Source organism: Periplaneta americana, chromosome 12 (assembly GCF_040183065.1).
Source record: "Periplaneta americana isolate PAMFEO1 chromosome 12, P.americana_PAMFEO1_priV1, whole genome shotgun sequence".
In the NCBI taxonomy this organism is placed as follows: Eukaryota; Metazoa; Arthropoda; class Insecta; order Blattodea; family Blattidae; genus Periplaneta; species Periplaneta americana.
The window spans coordinates 168,178,626-168,197,685 of NC_091128.1; the positions used below are offsets into that span (position 1 = coordinate 168,178,626).

Here is a 19,060-nt window from a genome sequence, read left to right on the forward strand (position 1 = left end):
GCATAACTTATTCGTTACATTAATTTACAATCAAAAAACAGTTTCAGGGGGCTTAGTATCGTTGTTCGTGTTTTGTTTATGTAGAATAGGGTGCTGGAAACAAATGACATCCGAATTATTTCGTCCTTCAGTTAATTTTTGTTTGCATTATCTGTTTACTGAGCCTGCTTTAGCATAAGATGAAATTCAATAAAATAAATATGGCACATTGTAATGTATGCCACAGCAGCGACATCTATTTTCGATCTTGGCATAAATACAAAATATCTGGCAAGAAATAGCGTAATATGAATCACAGAACTACCATTGTCAGACAAGAGACATCTTATTCAACTCGCTGATATAATGTATGCTGTTGAAGTGGGTGAGTACGTAATGATTATAAATATTCATTGTGTGTGCTGTTTTTTGGACAAAGGTCTCAATTCATTATTATAACTTCCAACATTTAATTACTGAAGTTTGTATTTGTTAGAAATGGAATTTTAAATAATGAAATAGAAATACTCAAATGAACTCCACTATCAAACAATTTCTGGATAAATTTTTCCGATAAAGATAAAGCTCTATTGCTTAAAACTAATAGGCCTATAATTAAGCTTCTTTCTCAGACTTAATTTCGCTTAAACAGAGCAAAACTTTCTCGTGGCAATGGCGATGAAAAATCACGTCAGGTACAATTAGTATTAAAAGAATTTCATGATGAAAATATACTAAACAGTAGAATCAGCTCGTCAATGATTAGTGATTACATATGTGAATTCACCTGACATAAAAATGCTCGAATATTGCAATTAAATTTACAATTGAAGCGTATCATAAATTAACGTTATGAACTGTAATCAGTTACATGTTTAAATTTTTCGTACGTTAGAAAATCGTGAGTTTCTTCACAATATAAGTAATTTCCAAAAGAAATAATGTAAGTCACACAATCTACAATCGATTATTTACGAATTAAATAAAAATAGTTAATAACTTGACAGTAGAAGCTTCTGTTAATGACATTCTAGTATTTCAGCATTAATAACAATAAATACATTGTGCTATTTATTACGAGATATAAATTTACTAACAGAAGTTCTAAAGAAAATTTAAATTCATTTCTAAATCCTTTCGTTCATATCTGCTGCAATATGAAATCAAAGAATTTATAATAAAAAACCAAGATATTTAAATTTATGCTACGCTACAAATAGAATATCATCGGCCATTTTCTTATGCCAAAGCAGATTCTGTGTATAAACAGGCTGAGAGTCACCACACTGCCGCCTGTGGCGTGACTGTCGGCGCTAATATAGCTACAGGGAAAACAAACGAAAATCACCCTGCACAATTATATCCTTAGTGATACGGAGACGTTTTGAGGGTGTGTGTGAGAAGAAAATAGATCAATTTTTGTGATATTCTGCAGGTCCAAAGTCATAATTCGTATTTACAGAAAAAGAAACACAAGGACTTATTACATTTTGTTGAAATTATTCAGTGGGGGCAAGGGAAGATGGTGGCAACACTTGTCAATATTTTCTTCTAATTAATAATGAATAACTAACAAACGTTTTTACACTAATTAGAAAACAAACCTTCGAGTCTCTTCACAAATAAACAGTTTCTTTGCATCTTAACAGTGATATTTCTCGTAGAACTGTTTTCAGAATTCTTTGATTTCTTTGTTTTGCACTTACATTTTCTTGTCTTGAAAACTGACCACTTCTCCGCCATTTTGTGTACTCTCCTCTTTTCCGTTTATAACGGAATACACAAGACAGATACAAGACATGAAGCCATTTGAGTTTAATACAACAATGTGTGTTGTGTATAGGTTTTAAAGAGTCGATTTACTTTTATTTTGAAGCGAAAAAATTGTCCAGCCCGGGATATCGTTAACCCTGCACTTCCCTGGCCGTGTGAAACAGATTCAAAGAAAAATCTGGAAGGGTGGTTGGACTTTTTAACACTTCGTATTCATTAAATGACACACATCAAATGTTTTCACGTCATGAATCCAGGCGAAACTAGTACTGGGCGGAGAATTGTACATATTAGTGCTCTTCATAAATCGTTCTCTAATCTTTCTCGTTGGGATTCCAACATTTCAAAACGTCGCCTGCGAACAGTTTGATATTTCAGTTTTTTTTTTTTGCTGACGCTTCTTCATAAGAGCTTTCGCTGTTATTCAAATAATTACATCATTGCTTGACCAAGGTCAATGTCGCACTCCTAATCTTGTGCCTTTAGCAACTTTTTATGAGGCTTACATAACCTCAAAATTTTCACTGAGATCGTCAAATAAGTTTGCATTAGCTATTCATATTAGATGTCAAACAGTCATAACCAGCTCGTCATAGAGTCCATTGTTACTTGGAAAAATTGCACATTCCAGTTCTGTATTGCAAGTTACTTCTCTGCTTTTTATATTTTTAGTCGTGTCAGTAACTCGATAAAACACCGGCTTATTATTTTACCAATAAAATAACCATCGCAAACAGAGGCCGTGTTGGTAGGCGAACATTCCTCTCTCACTCGATGTCACAAAAGAAATAATCCATTGTCACTGGCACTGGGGTAGTCTTCCGAAGGTCTCTGCCCCAGCCGCGAGCAATTCAAAGGCTCCATCTGGCAGCCATCCACCCAAGTTACAGTGTGATGCTGGCAAGGCAGGCTCTGCAACAAAAATATTGAAACAATATCAGTAAATCTGTGATTTGTATGTATTATGCATACAACATTCTGAAACTTATTATAGGATCAGATTTTTTTTCGGACAACTGAATCCGTCATTTGAAAAATAAAATCAGAAAGCAACTGAGGACAGTTTTTTCAAAACTTGCTAACTGAAAAAACTAAATTTTACAGGAGAGACAAAACACTATAGTAAGCAAGTTTTGCTGTATCTCTCACTTATAGCAGAAAGCAAGTTTTGAAAAAACGATCACACTTTGACACACTACAATGAAGAGAAATAACCCAGTTTTACTAAGACGCTTTGAACATCATGTAGACGCCTGCCTTATTTTAACGAATCCATCAAAATCTCAATTTTGCAAATTTTGCAGTTAGCAAGTTTTGCAAAAACGGTCCTCATACTGGAGAATGAATGTGGACCATTGGCGTTCAAAGATACCTGACGCCTGCTAATCGATAGTGATCGGTAATTTGTTCGTGTAAGTGTGGCTTCTTTAGTTATTACTTCTATGAATAGATGGCGAAGATAACAGTCGCTAATAGTATATAATATACCCGCATTATAGAATTAAAAATTTCATCCCCGCCTAATGCTTGTAAAAAAGCTCTGGGTTTAGCTGGAAAACCATTGATATTGTCAACTATCAGAATAATTCATACTTAATCAACATAATCATTTTTCAAAACACTTTTTTACCTCTCCCAATAATAATAGCGTCACCTGTTGATAACTAGAGGAACTACTGCAAACTTTGTCAATTTCAATTTGTTATACCTTTGGTTCTGACTTACTTTGTGGTTAGAAACTTCGCTTACATGATCAGAAAACTGTAGGTCAGTGTCTTTGAACGTCAGAGTACAGCAGTGACAACTATGGTCGCTAAGTGAATGGGCCGTAGAGAACCATGTGAAATAAAAGAGTACCGATATGTTGCTAGTAAAATTCGTGACTATATTCTTTAGGAATAGTAACTGCAGCAGTCAAATACAAGGTTTAGCGATTATAGTGGGGGTTCTTCTAAAACACTAAAAGAAAATACGATTTTGAAAATATATTATTATACGTTATCAGAGCGAAATGAAAGAAAAGTATATAATGTGGTCAAAGGAATACCAGAAACTCGATGAAGGAAAATTTGGATGAAATTTCCGAATTGACACTATGACTCTGACTCCACGACTACGACTCTCTGACTCCACGAATACGACTATCCGACTCCACGATTATGACTGATTTCACGACTACGACTCTGACTCCATAACTACCACTCTCCGACTCCACGACTACGACTCTCTGACTCCACGGATACGATTCTCTGACTATACGACTCCACGACTCTCTGACTCCAAGATTACGACTATGACTACGACTCTCCGACTTCATGACTACGACTCTCTGACTCCACGGATACGATACTCTAACTTCACGACTACGCCTCTGACTCCACAACTATGACTCTCCGACTCCACGACTACGACTCTCTGACTCCACGGATACGATTCTCTGACTCCACGACTACGACTCTTCGACTCCACGACTACGACTCTCTGACTCCACGGATACGACTCTCTGACTCCACAACTACGACTCTCCGACTCCACGACTACGACTGACTCCACGGATACGACTCTCTGACTCCACAACTACGACTCTCCGACTCCACGACTACGATTCTGACTCCACGGATACGACTCTCTGACTCCACAACTACGACTCTCCGACTCCACGACTACGACTCTGACTCCACGGATACGACTCTCTGACTCCACAACTACGACTCTCCGACTCCACGACTACGACTCTCTGACTCCACGGATACGACTCTGACTCCACGACTACGACTCTTCGACTTCATGACTACGACTACGACTCTCTGACTCCACGACTACGACTCTCTGACTCCACGACTACGACTCTTCGACTTCATGACTACGGCTCTCTGACTCCAAGGATACGATACCCTGACTTCACGACTACGCCTCTGACTCCACAACTACGACTCTCCGACTCCACGACTACGACTCTCTGACTCCACGGATACGACTCTCTGACTCCACGGCTACGACTCTTCGACTTCATGACTACGACTACGACTCTCTGACTCCACGACTACGACTCTTCGACTTCATGACTACGACTCTCTGACTCCACGGATACGATACTCTGACTTCACGACTACGCCTCTGACTCCACAACTACGACTCTCCGACTCCACGACCACGACTCCACGACTACGACTACGACTCTCCAATACCACGGATGCGACTCTACGACTCTCTGACTCCAAGACTACGACTACGACTACGACTCTCCGACTCCACTATCACGACTCTGACTCCACGACTATGACTCTCCGACTCCATGACGACCCTCTTACTTCACGACTACGACTCTGACTCCATGACTACGACTCCACGACTATCTGATTCCACGACTACGACTCTGACTCCACGACTAAGACTACGACTATGACTGCACGACTAAGACTTCACGACTCCTACCCTGCAAATTTGCGACTATGAAACAATGACTGCACAATCCTGCTTGCCACATAATTCAGGTTACTTTGAGATGTTAAGATTTATATAAGCGAAGGTAATTTTTGAGTCTGTAACTAGTAACTGCGAAAAAATAGAATTTGTCTCTTCATTTTCTCAGAATGGTTCGTCAAGTTTTCCTCATCGCATACATTCCTAAACTGCAGTGTTCCCGGTCCGCAGCTGAACCAGCACAAAGACACACGTGAGTCGGACGGCCAGGCTCTGAAGTTCCGAGGCAAGAGTAATCATGCTAATGTGCAATGAGGGGAGGTATTCGATCGCTGCACCCTCCACAGCAACACCCCTCCGTCAGGCTATTACGTGTAGGGAAGGAGAACAGTCTGTTCCTTAACTCTACAAGTCCATATTTATACGAGGGAATTACCAAATAAGAACGGGAGTAATTAGACGCGGAGGATTGTAAAGAAATGCGGAATTATCTATCTGCAGCGCAGATTTCCGGAGACACTCGCTGGAGTGGCTGACTGCGCAGGCGGAAGCGATCGTTTAGCTGCAGTTCGTTGCCACAATGGGCAGTGGCGGATTCAAAGCGGAAAATACGAAAGGGAATGAATGAATCCAGCCCCATCCCGAACGCAACTTCAGACCGGCAGGCAAGCGCCTTAACCGACTGAGCCACGCCGGTGGCTCCAAAAGTAGTATGACGTAGTAAAAGTGTAATAGTTACTATAATATTACTGAGCTCGTACGTAGGAATCAAACAAGTGGTCGCACAGATATGTAGCTGGTCACGATGCCGAGATATTGGGCTAGAGCAGTGGTGGGCAAAATGAACGCAACCCACAAGACAAGATTTAAGTGGCAACTACATACTGTGGGAGGGGTTGCACTCTACAGTGCAGTGACGGATTTACAGACAGTTGCGCCACTACACTTCTACCTTCCATATGTAATTATAAGAGTTCATTCATGTGATATTTAATTAATCATTTTTCAAAGCAATATCTTCGAAATTGGCATTTATATCTGTGCATGCTATTTTTAAGTTGCGCAAGTAGATCAGCATCGCTTAAGCGGGATCTGTGGCTGGACTTTATAAATTTAACTAGTGGCTTATGCAGCAAATACTGCTGCAAACTAAGTTCGTTAGACGTTCAAATAAACATTTTTCTGATTTATTTTCAACGAAGAATACTTGTCTTTTTGATAGTTATTTGCTTCCATAATGATGAAACATACTCCCTCTGAATGGATTTTTTTATGCCAAATACTTTTTCTTGAACCTATCCAACTTCAGTTTTTGAGTTTCAACGCGAAAACGCAAGTATCAATGTCAGAACGATAGCAGTAGCTATTTCAGGTCATTGTGGATTGTAGGCAAAAGTTAAAAAAATGTCAGGTTTGCTAAGCTTTCGAACAATAGCATTTTCGTATAGCTGCTGCATGTAGAACTTGAAATGTAGAGCGTAAAATCATTTTATCCTACTAAGAGATCTTGCTGAAATGATCTGGAGACTACAAAATTTTCTAGGCATCTTATTTTATCAGTAAGTAATACCTTTTGATCTTTCCTTAGGAACTGTAATTTTTGCGCTCTCTCGAGCCAATACTGAAGACAATGACACATATCAATATCTACACTACACCGCCATTAAGCATATGAAAAAGACCCAACCCCACTGGATTAATAAGTATAAAAATATTTGATTTTTAATAACAATATTATTATCTTACTTAAGTTTTGTAGTTATAGTATATAGCAGTCACTCAGTAAATTATAGAAATGAAGATCTAAATTAAGATATTCTCTACATTTACTTACATAACCTCAAAACGTTTCACTTTCATGGCATCAATATAGCATCAATATTATGTACAATTAATGAAAAATAGATGCATCATGATATTAACTATAATAATATTTAATTTCTAATGGTAATAATGTCATCAAACCACCTCAAGTTTCGTAGATTTGAATATCCAATACACAGTTGTACTCAGAAAATTATACACTGCAGAATCAGTTTTTAATAACAAATTGAATTGAGATCTAAATATATCAGCAATCCTGCAGGTCATGGACTTCGTGTAATAGCCTATTGTTTATTGTAGTGTGTGTTTTGATTTGTAATTCAATCAACTCGGCCGTGATTCGATAAAATTAGTTCTCAAAACTGACAACAGATGGATTTTGGAAAATAGGAAAATTATGTAGGAAAATTGACATTTCACTGAAAACTACTACTTTTCCGAAAAACTTTGGATGCCAGGCATGAAAATGAGGGGCCATTTATTAAAATCCGTTCAGCCGTTTTCCCGTAATTTCCATTACCAGTTCAAATTATATATATATATAGATTTTAGAAAACAGCTGTTCGCACTGGTAGGTTGATGAATACATCCCATTTTTCCCATAACTATGGTCCTGGAACACAACTATGGTTCACGATACAACCATTCAAAGATCATTGTAGAAATAATATACACCGTTCGTACATAACTAGCTGCAATGACTTGAATTCAAACTACAATACAGCAAAAATAAAGACAAACGAGGTACTACGTTATGGAGTACAAAATTTGATTAGTTGTATCGTGGAAAATAGTTATGTTCCAAGACCATAGTTATGGAAAATGACGGTACTCTTTATTTTTGAAGCAAATTGTCTAAGCAGTGTATATGTACGCTACTACTGGACATCTTTTAAAAAAATTGAACCCCCAGCAAACCTTCACATTCTGCTTTCAAGAGGCTATCATGCTCCAAATCCAGTACCTCTAACTGCAATTCTGGGATAACATTTTCAATTTAAACATGAAAAGGAGTGGCAAAAACATTAAAATCTTTCTCCGTCCTTTGCAAATCACTGAATCTGTGTTCTTTGAACTCATATAACTTACTTACTTACAAATGGCTTTTAAGGAACCCGAAGGTTCATTGCCGCCCTCGCATAAGCCCGCCATCGGTCCCTATCCTGTGCAAGATTAATCCAGTCTCTATCATCATACCCCACCTCCTTCAAATCCATTTTAATATTATCCTCCCATCTACGTCTCGGCCTCCCCAAAGGTCTTTTTCCCTCCGGTCTCCCAACTAACACTCTATATGCATTTCTGGATTCGCCCATACGTGCTACATGCCCTGCCCATCTCAAACGTCTGGATTTAATGTTCCTAATTATGTTACGTGAAGAATACAATGCGTGCAGTTCTGTGTTGTGTAACTTTCTCCATTCTCCTGTAACTTCATCCCGCTTAGCCCCAAATATTTTCCTAAGAACCTTATTCTCAAACACCTTTAACCTATGTTCCTCTCTCAGAGTGAGAGTCCAAGTTTCACAACCATACAGAAGAACCGGTAATATAACTGTTTTATAAATTCTAACTTTCAGATTTTTGGACAGCAAACTGGATGATAAGAGCTTCTCAACCGAATAATAACACGCATTTCCCATATTTATTCTGCGTTTAATTTCCTCCCGAGTGTAATTTATATTTGTTACTGTTGCTCCAAGATATTTGAATTTTTCCACCTCTTCGAAGGATAAATCTCCAATTTTTATATTTCCATTTCGTACAATATTCTGATCACGAGACATAATCATATACTTTGTCTTTTCGGGATTTACTTCCAAACCGATCGCTTTACTTGCTTCAAGTAAAATTTCCGTGTTTTCCCTAATCGTTTGTGTATTTTCTCCTAACATATTCACGTCATCTGCATAGACAAGAAGCTGATGTAACCCGTTCAATTCCAAACCCTGCCTGTTATCCTGAACTTTCCTAATGGCATATTCTAGAGCGAAGTTAAAAAGTAAAGGTGATAGTGCATCTGCCTGCTTTAGCCCGCAGTGAATTGGAAAAGCATCAGATAGAAACTGACCTACACGGACTCTGCGAACTCATATAACAGATGATTTATTTTAAGAATGTACATATTTAAGTTCGCGTCCTGAATATTTGTAACTGATCCTAAACGTGAGAAACGAAAGAACCGCCTTTCTTGTAAGTGTGATATCCTCTCGATTCATATGATTCTGCGAAAGACATTGTATCACTAATGAAGCTCCGAAGTACAGCAGTCCAGCATAATCCGCCACGTACACGCGCAGTATTTGCATGGAGTGGGGGAAGGGGAAAGTAGGGGGTAAGTTTGATGCTTCGCTGAGGTCTGACGTCACTATGGCAAAACCGCAGGAATGCCCACCATTGGCACCGCGGCATGGCTACTTCGGATGTGGCTCATAGTCTTGTTACAATAAACATTTGAAATTCTGTCTTTTTATGTTTTTTTTCAATTGGTTATTTTACGGCGCTTTAACAGCTGCTATGATTATCTAGCGTCTGAGTGAGATGAAAGTGATAATGTCGGTGAAATGAGTCTAGGGTCCAGCGCCGAAAGTTACCCAGCATTTCCTCTTAACGGGTTGAGGGAAAACCCCGGAAAAAAACCTCAACCAGGTAACTTATCCCAACCAGGATTTGAACCCGGACCCGGTTGTTGTTTCACGGTCAGACACGCTAACCATGACTCCACAACGGTGGATCTTTTCATGTTCCATCACAGATCCTGGAACGTGTTCCTTCAATAGTAGGTGCGAGGAAATAAATATTCTGTCTATGTCAAAAATTACGCAAAGTATAATGTGAAACTGTGTCACTTTAGAATAATATGAAATAGTCTGTTCCTAAAAGCAATTAAAATACCTCACATAGGATAGAGGAGTGTGGGGCATGTAAGGCGCCCCAACACAATCTATAAATGTTCTGAATTCGACATACTGTAACGCATATGAATCAAATTATGAATCTGAAACGAAATCGTTTTCCACATCTATGGCTCTCTGTTTTTGAAATGCGGGATCGCTGGGGGAAATTTAAGGCCTTCTGCTGCAGACATCTAGACCGAGGGAGCGCTGGGTTGGAGGGTGGGTCCAGCTGAATGCTGAGTGACATTCCCTTTGACCGCTTGTAATTAAATAGGGTCATCTGTTTTGTCGTCCATTACATAGTTGACGAATTTCAGAAAATATATTTTAACTGTTAGGCAAGTCTCCGGAGCTTTAAGGCAGGTGACGTATGAGTCATGTGACACATTGATTTGTGGCCAAGTAGCGACGAGGGCAGTAGCTCTGCAAGGCGGGGGTGGTGGGGAGGCAGAGGGGTGGTGCATAGTGTGATTTATATCTGAGTCTTGGAGAAACGGGGCCCGCACTTGACCAATGCCATCAATCATAAATATACCGCGGAAAATAACCACCCCATCAAAAAATAATAACTTGCACGGTACTTGTTGGCTCAGCAACAAGACGTGCAGGAAATTAACTCACGACTTTGATAAAACGGCGCTCTCGATTGTGCACGATATTTTTGTTCTGTTTGTGACGCCTTTCATACTCTCTCGCCCTTCTTCTTATTCTTTTTTTTTAACGTTTATTACATTCGGAAACATATTAACTGAAATTGGCTGAACCTCCAGTGCCTCCAGGAAATGAGTGGTGTAGGTAAATCCATAAACGTCATACCAACAACAAGTAATAATTCAAAACTGCCACCTACTGAGTAGACTGTGTGTGGAACTGTACACACAACAGTACCAGGCCTACTAAAACAAGAGGACAAAGCCCCTTAAGACTCCAGCATCCGGAGTCGGTACTATAGGCTGTGTAACAAGAAATACAGGGTGTTTAAGAATATGTTCAACAACTCGAACTGAAATTTTAACGTAATAAACACAGATGGAATCTTACAAGGGAAAAGTTTCGGCTCGAACAGGAATTTCGTATCCAAAATTTGCATACAGTCCCATCTTTACATCTCTGTAAAGCTCCCAAAAGCATTCGTTTGTGTAATGTGTGGTTTGTCTGTTAGAGCACTGCACAAGTTAAGAGTATGGGACACCTAGCCTAGCCTAGAAGTTAGTGCGAGTGGTAAAATTGTCTAAAGCCCATTTAAGACCATTTTTCTCCAACGTTCTGTCTGAAAATATTGCAGCTAATCAAAAATGTACAGTGTTGTGTGAGTCACTGAATGCGCATAAGGACACGACCTTAATAAATTAATCATTCCAAGACCAGGACAAGAGGACAAAGCCCCTTAAGACTCCAGCATCCGAAGTCGGTACTATAGGCTGTGTAACAAGAAATACAGGGTGTTTAAGAATATGTTCAACAACTCGAACTGAAATTTTAACGTAACAAACACAGATGGAATCTTACAAGGGAAGGGTTTCGGCTCGAACAGGAATTTCGTATCCAAAATTTGCATACAGTCCCATTTTTACATCTCTGTAAAGCTCCCAAAAGCATTCGTTTGTGTAATGTGTGGTTTGTCTGTTAGAGCACTGCACAAGTTAAGAGTATGGGACACCTAGCCTAGCCTAGAAGCTAGTGCGAGTGGTAAAATTGTCTAAAGCCCATTTAAGAACATTTTTCTCCAACGTTCTGTCTGAAAATATTGCAGCTAATCAAAAATGTACACTGTTGTGTGAGTCACTGAATGCGCACAAGGACACGACCTTAATAAATTAATCATTCCAAGACCAGGACAAGAGGACAAAGCCCCTTAAGACTCCAGCATCCGGAGTCGGTACTATTGGCTGTGTAACAAGAAATACAGGTGTTTAAGAATATGTTCAACAACTCGAACTGAAATTTTAACGTAATAAACACAGATGGAATCTTACAAGGGAAAAGTTTCGGCTCGAACAGGAATTTCGTATCCAAAATTTGCATACAGTCCCATCTTTACATCTCTGTAAAGCTCCCAAAAGCATTCGTTTGTGTAATGTGTGGTTTGTCTGTTAGAGCACTGCACAAGTTAAGAGTATGGGACACCTAGCCTAGCCTAGAAGCTAGTGCGAGTGGTAAAATTGTCTGAAGCCCATTTAAGAACATCTTTCTCCAACGTTCTGTCTGAAAATATTGCAGCTAATCAAAAATGTACACTGTTGTGTGAGTCACTGAATGCGCATAAGGACACGACCTTAATAAATTAATCATTCCAAGACCAGGACAAGAGGACAAAGCCCCTTAAGACTCCAGCATCCGGAGTCGGTACTATAGGCTGTGTAACAAGAAATACAGGGTGTTTAAGAATATGTTCAACAACTCGAACTGAAATTTTAACGTAACAAACACAGATGGAATCTTACAAGGGAAGGGTTTCGGCTCCAACAGGAATTTCGTATCCAAAATTTGCATACAGTCCTATCTTTACATCTCTGTAAAGCTCCCAAAAGCATTCGTTTGAGTATTGTGTGGTTTGTCTGTTAAAGCACTGTACAAGTTAAGAGTATGGGACACCTAGCCTAGCCTAGAAGCTAGTGCGAGTGGTAAAATTGTCTAAAGCCCATTTAAGAACATCTTTCTCCAACGTTCTGTCTGAAAATATTGCAGCTAATCAAAAATGTACAGTGTTGTGTGAGTCACTGAATGCGCACAAGGACACAACCTTAATAAATGAATCATTCCAAGGCTAGGACATAGAATTTATGATCATTCCACCTTACTTACTTACTTACTTACAAATGGCTTTTAAGGAACCCGAAGGTTCATTGCCGCCCTCACATAAGCCCGCCATCGGTCCCTATCCTGTGCAAGATTAAGCCAGTCTCTATCATCATACCCCACCTCCCTCAAATCCATTTTAATATTATCCTCCCATCTACGTCTCGGCCTCCCTAAAGGTCTTTTTCCCTCCGGTCTCCCAACTAACACTCTATATGCATTTCTGGATTCGCCCATACGTGCTACATGCCCTGCCCATCTCAAACGTCTGGATTTCAAATTCCTAATTATGTCAGGTGAAGAATACAATGCGTGCAGTTCTGTGTTGTGTAACTTTCTCCATTCTCCTGTAACTTCATCCCGCTTAGCCCCAAATATTTTCCTAAGCACCTTATTCTCAAACACCCTTAACCTATGTTCCTCTCTCAGAGTGAGAGTCCAAGTTTCACAGCCATATAGAAGAACCGGTAATATAACTGTTTTATAAATTCTAACTTTCAGATTTTTGGACAGCAGACTGGATGATAAGAGCTTCTCAACCGAATAATAACACGCATTTCCCATATTTATTCTGCGTTTAATTTCCTCCCGAGTATCATTTATATTTGTTACTGTTGCTCCAAGATATTTGAATTTTTCCACCTCTTCGAAGGATAAATCTCCAATATTTATATTTCCATTTCGTACAATATTCCCGTCACGAGACATAATCATATACTTTGTCTTTTCGGGATTTACTTCCAAACCGATCGCTTTACTTGCTTCAAGTAAAATTTCCGTGTTTTCCCTAACCGTTTGTGTATTTTCTCCTAACATATTCACGTCATCTGCATAGACAAGAAGCTGATGTAGCCCGTTCAATTCCAAACCCTGCCTGTTATCCTCAACTTTCCTAATGGCATATTCTAAAGCGAAGTTAAAAAGTAAAGGTGATAGTGCATCTCCCTGCTTTAGCCCGCAGTGAATTGGAAAAGGATCAGATAGAAACTGACCTATACGGACTCTGCTGTATGTTTCACTGAGACACATTTTAATTAATCGAACTAGTTTCTTGGGAATACCAAATTCAATAAGAATATCATATAATACTTCCCTCTTAACCGAGTCATATGCCTTTTTGAAATCTATGAATAACTGATGTACTGTACCCTTATACTCCCATTTTTTCTCCATTATCTGCCGAATACAAAAAAATCTGATCAATAGTCGATCTATTACGCCGAAAACCGCACTGATGATCCCCAATAATTTCATCTACGTACGGAGTTAATCTCCTCAAAAGAATATTGGACAAAATTTTGTACGACGTCAACAAAAGTGATATTCCTCGAAAGTTACCACAGTTGGTTTTGTCCCCCTTTTTAAAAATAGGTACAATTATGGACTCCTTCCATTGTTCTGGTACAATTTCCTTTTCCCAAATAGCAAGTACAAGTTTATAAATTTCGCTATATAATGCACTTCCACCCTCTTGTATTAATTCTGCTGGAATTTGGTCGATACCTGGAGACTTGTACTTTTTCAGATTTTCTATCGCAATTTCGACTTCTGAAAGCGTGGGTTCGGGTATAAATGGCTCAGCAGTTTGTATTTCAATATCGTCCCGATCATTTCTATTTGGCCTATGTACATTTAGTAGTTGCGCAAAATAGTTTTTCCATCTGTTTAGGATTGATGGAGAGTCTGCAAGCAAGTCACCATTCTCATCCTTGATCACGTTTACCCTTGACTGATATCCGTTCTTAAATTCCTTTATACCCTTATATAAATCTCTAATGTTTTTATTCTTACTATTTGTTTCTACCTCATTCAGTTTTTCCTTCAAGTAACCTCTCTTTTTATTCCTAAGTGTACGACTTGCTTCCCGTCTTTCATTGAAATAATTATCTCTCTTCTCCTCAACTGGATCCTGTAAGAATTTCAATTTTGCCTGTTTCTTTCTTTCTACTACCATGCAACAATCTTCATCAAACCACGGTTTCTTTTTCTTAGTTTCATAATAACCTATGCTCTGCTCAGCTGCAATTTTGATACTATCTCTGATATTTTCCCACACGCTATTAACATCTAATTCTTTCTCAACTTCGTCGGAACTTTCTAAAGTGGCAAACCTATTCGAAATTTCGACCTGATAATTTTGCTTAGCTTCCTCGTCCTTTAATTTCAAAATATTGAATTTAGTAATATTAACTTGTTGCTCTACTCGCTTGGCTACTGATAATCTTTCTCTTAATTCTCCAATCACCAAATAATGGTCAGAATTACAGTCTGCACCCCTGAAAGTTCGAATATCTACTATACTAGTATGTCTCCGTTTATCTATCAAGATGTGATCTATTTGGTTGTGTGTCAATCCATCTGGAGAAGTCCAAGTATATTTATGTATATCCTTATGGGGGAATGTTGTACTTTTGACAATTAAATTTTTCGATGTGGCAAAGTTGACTAATCTAACTCCATTGTCACTACTAATTGCGTGTAGGCTCTCTTTTCCAATAGTTGGTCTAAAAATATCCTCCCGTCCTACTTTAGCATTGAAATCCCCCAATAAAATTTTCATGTGATACCTAGGGAACTGATCAAAAGTATGTTCCAATTCGTCATAGAAGCTATCCTTTATATAGTCGTCTTTCTCTTCTGTAGGGGCGTGAGCATTTATAACTATGATGTCGCACCATCTACCCTTAAGTACTAAATATGATAACCTGTCACTGATAAATTCGACCTTTTTTACTGCTGATTTTATTCTTTTATGTACAAAGAATCCTGTTCCTAATTGGTGATTATTGTTTCCTTCCCCATAATACAACAAGTAATCTCCTATTTGTGATATGCCATTCCCATCTAACCTAACCTCTTGTACTCCCACAAAGTCTATTCTATATCTAGCTAGTTCTTTTGCTACTAATGTTACCCCTCCTGTTCTATAAAGACTAGTTACGTTCCAAGTGCCAAATCTCAAAACCTTATTCCTTTGCTGTGGTCGTGCCAGAGAATCAGTCCTATTCCGAGGCTTACTGTAGGAATTCGCAACAAGCTGTTTTTTACGGTGATGGGTTGTTAGCCCTTCGCCCAACCCCCAAGCTGGAGGACCACCCCTTATCGGCTGTCCACGACTGCTTATTCAATATATTCGCAGCTACCCTCCATATCTGGAGGCCGTCTCCTCTATCCGCAACCTGAGGACGCGCCATGCCGTGGTGATAGGGACCCACCATACATGGGATCATTCCACCTAAAAAACTAAATATATCCAGCCTCTGAATATCTATTTCCTTAGACAATACAAAATATATGCTCGGAGGATAACAGATTACATAAGGACTCTTGCTGAGAATCCAGAACTTAACTTGGAAAATCGAGTGTTTATAATGAAAATGCACTCTGTTGTTCATAACCACTTGTCTGTTCCAGTGTACCGCCCTATTCTTCAGTATTCCTGGCAGTCAGCTGGTTACATGAATCGTGAACAAGTCTCGGACTTCAAAAATGTAATTCAGGTAGCATTTGATTTTTCAGCACTGGAGTGTGGTTCAGAAGATTGTTCAGGTGTTGCTTCTGCGTGTTGTGCTTATTGCTCTGCTCCATGCTGTTTCATGCATTTTATAGAGAATCCTCATGTACATTTTTAAAGAAATGTATTGACCAATACCAACCAAACGGAGAGTTACATAAATGAATGCTTTTACGGTTTTCATCGCCATTGTGAGGTAAGCCTCTGTACAAATTTTTAACCAAAAATTCCTGTTCGAGCCGAAACCCTTCCCTTGTTAGGGGACTCTCCCACTACAGCGACGAGTACGAACTACAGAGTGATTTATATAGAACTGACACATTTCTTTCATTAATTGTTTCAAAACGAATTGTGCTAGCGACAACTTATTATACCTAAAATGTAGAGGAATTTTGGGAGATTACTTACCTCTATAGCAAATGTTGTCCGGCGTTGTCAAATCCGGAGATCTCGGGGGCCACAGGTTCCTGGAAATTATTCGGTCGTCACATAACCGGATAAATTGAACCATGCTTCATCTGTGAACCATGTGATGGACAATATGGCAGGATTTTACACAATGAACGTCTGAAACCAACAGCAGAATGTTCTGGAGTTTCGATTCCTTGTCTCTAGATGCGCAGATGTTTATGTTTTATTCCTATTGTTGGCAGCTGTTTTCGACATTTTGTGTCAACGTGGAAATGCAGTACACATTAAATCAACGACTCTTCCTTGTGAAGCAATACTGGATTACGAATTCAATTACAGCTACTCAAAGGGCATACCAGAGAGAATTTGGTGTTCGCAATCCTCCCAAAAGAAACACAATACTGGGACTGGTAAACAAATTGGAAACAACTGAATCTCTAGTGAGTGAAAAGGGCAAGCATCGTTCATCTAGGCTTCCCACGGTTGTTGACGTAAGAGCACGACTGGAGCAGTCACCCAAAAAATCATTAAGACGTTTGTCGCAGGAGACAGGGTACACCTACTCAATGTGTCAGAGAGCCTAAAGTCATATAGGGTTACGGTTGTTCATCAGCTACAGGAACCAGATAAGGATAAAAGATTGAAAAGGCGTTCATTGTGCAAAATTCTGCCATACTGTCCATCACATGGTTCACAGATGAAGCATGGTTCCATTTATCCAGTTATGTGACGACCGAATAATTTCCAGGACCCTGTGGCCACCGAGATCTCCGGATTTGACAACGCCGGACAACATTTGCTATAGAGGTAAATAATCTCCCAAAATTCCTCTACATTTTAGGTATAATAAGTTGTCGCTAGCACAATTCGTTTTGAAACAATTAATGAAAGAAATGTGTCAGTTCTATATAAATCACTCTGTAGAATAGCCTCATTTCAAACACAGGTGCAATTACATTTTTGTTTTAATTTGAAGAAAGATTAAGAGCTAAACTGACAACGGAACCCTACAAAATCACAATTAAACAGTGTAACGGTATGTTTGGATGGTTTATATTGTAATCCGGCAGAATGTAAATTTGGGTAGCTTTCCTGAATATGTATGTTTACAAAGCGACTTCCGGTGTAGCAATTTTTGACTATTTCTGTGCGCATGCGTCGATCGCCTTCGGCCCCCACCTGGATGGTGGAGGCGAGGGGGGTCGTGTGTGGAGGACGGTCGGAACGCGACGCCAGTTGGAGATCTGCCCTGGTTAAGACGAGAGGTTCAATTGATCTGGAGAGATCAACTGGGTTCGGGTTGACTTTGGTATGTAATAGGGATACACCGGAAGTCTGCAGGTTGTTACTATGGCATGGGTTATGTTGGTTGAGAGAGTTTTAATGGATATGTAAAAAGGGTGTTGTTCGATGAGATAAAGCAAGTCTTAATGATCCGATTTTTAAGTGATTAGTAATTGTTGAAATCCAAGATATTCTTGTTACTTTGGTTTGAAAGTTTGTTGTTGAATGAATTTTTTATTTTATTGGGTTATTTTACGACGCTGTATCAACATCTAGGTTATTTAGCGTCTGAATGAAATGAAGGTGATAATGCCGGTGAAATGAGTCCGGAGTCCAGCACCGAAAGTTACCCAGCATTTGCTCGTATTGGGTTGAGGGAAAACCCCGGAAAAACCTCAACCAGGTAACTTGCCCCGATCGGGATTCGAACCCGGGCCACCTGGTTTTGCGGCCAGACGCGCTGACCGTTACTTCACAGGTGTGGACTGTTGAATGAATGAATGAGTGAATGAATGAATGAATGAATGTATGTTAGCCATGATGTCCCATGTTGGGCACAGGCCTCCTGTGATGAGGTTAGAACCCCCTCGACAGGGATGGCTCAAGTGTACTCGCTTGGTGAGCCAATCGAGGCGAGCTTGTCGTGTATACTACTTGTGACATGGTTAATAACCCTGTTAGACTTTAACTAGTCTCAGCACTCTATTCTTTGTTCATTTTTTTCTTGCACTACACAAATTATACTGACACCGGCACTTTAACAAACACTGGTTGGTATTTACACTATTTAACTGACACTTTCTCAACACTGACTTTACTATTTACAAAACTTATCTTAACTTTCACTAATACTGACTTTACTATTTACAATATCTTAACACTGGTTACGTTATCTATTTACAATGACCTTCCCTAGTTCTTTCCACAAAATTCTGTTCTTTGCTGTCCTCGACCATTGTTTCCCCGCCTCTTTGGTAAACATGTCAGACCATCTGAGCCGTGGGGTTTCTCTGCCCTCTCTTTCCGACGTAGGGGTCCCACATCGTGACTAGTTGTTAATTCTGTTTAACAGAAAGGAAATCATAAACGGAGACATAATAAATTTTTGGATTTTCTGAACTTATTAAAGAAAGGAAATAAAGGAGACTGCAACAAC

The 19,060-nt window shown here is 39.3% G+C and overlaps 1 protein-coding gene across 3 annotated transcripts in view; it reads right to left on the reverse strand.

The window, feature by feature from the left end:
• Positions 1–598: 598 nt before the first annotated feature.
• The window catches only part of LOC138711163 (uncharacterized), a 1,508,851-nt gene continuing 1,490,389 nt past the window's right edge, over positions 599–19,060 (reverse strand). For all 3 annotated transcript variants that reach the window (XM_069842515.1, XM_069842516.1, XM_069842517.1), the window contains one exon: positions 599–2,664. The gene's annotated coding sequence lies outside the window, so the exon portion shown is untranslated. The remainder of the gene's footprint in view (positions 2,665–19,060) is intronic.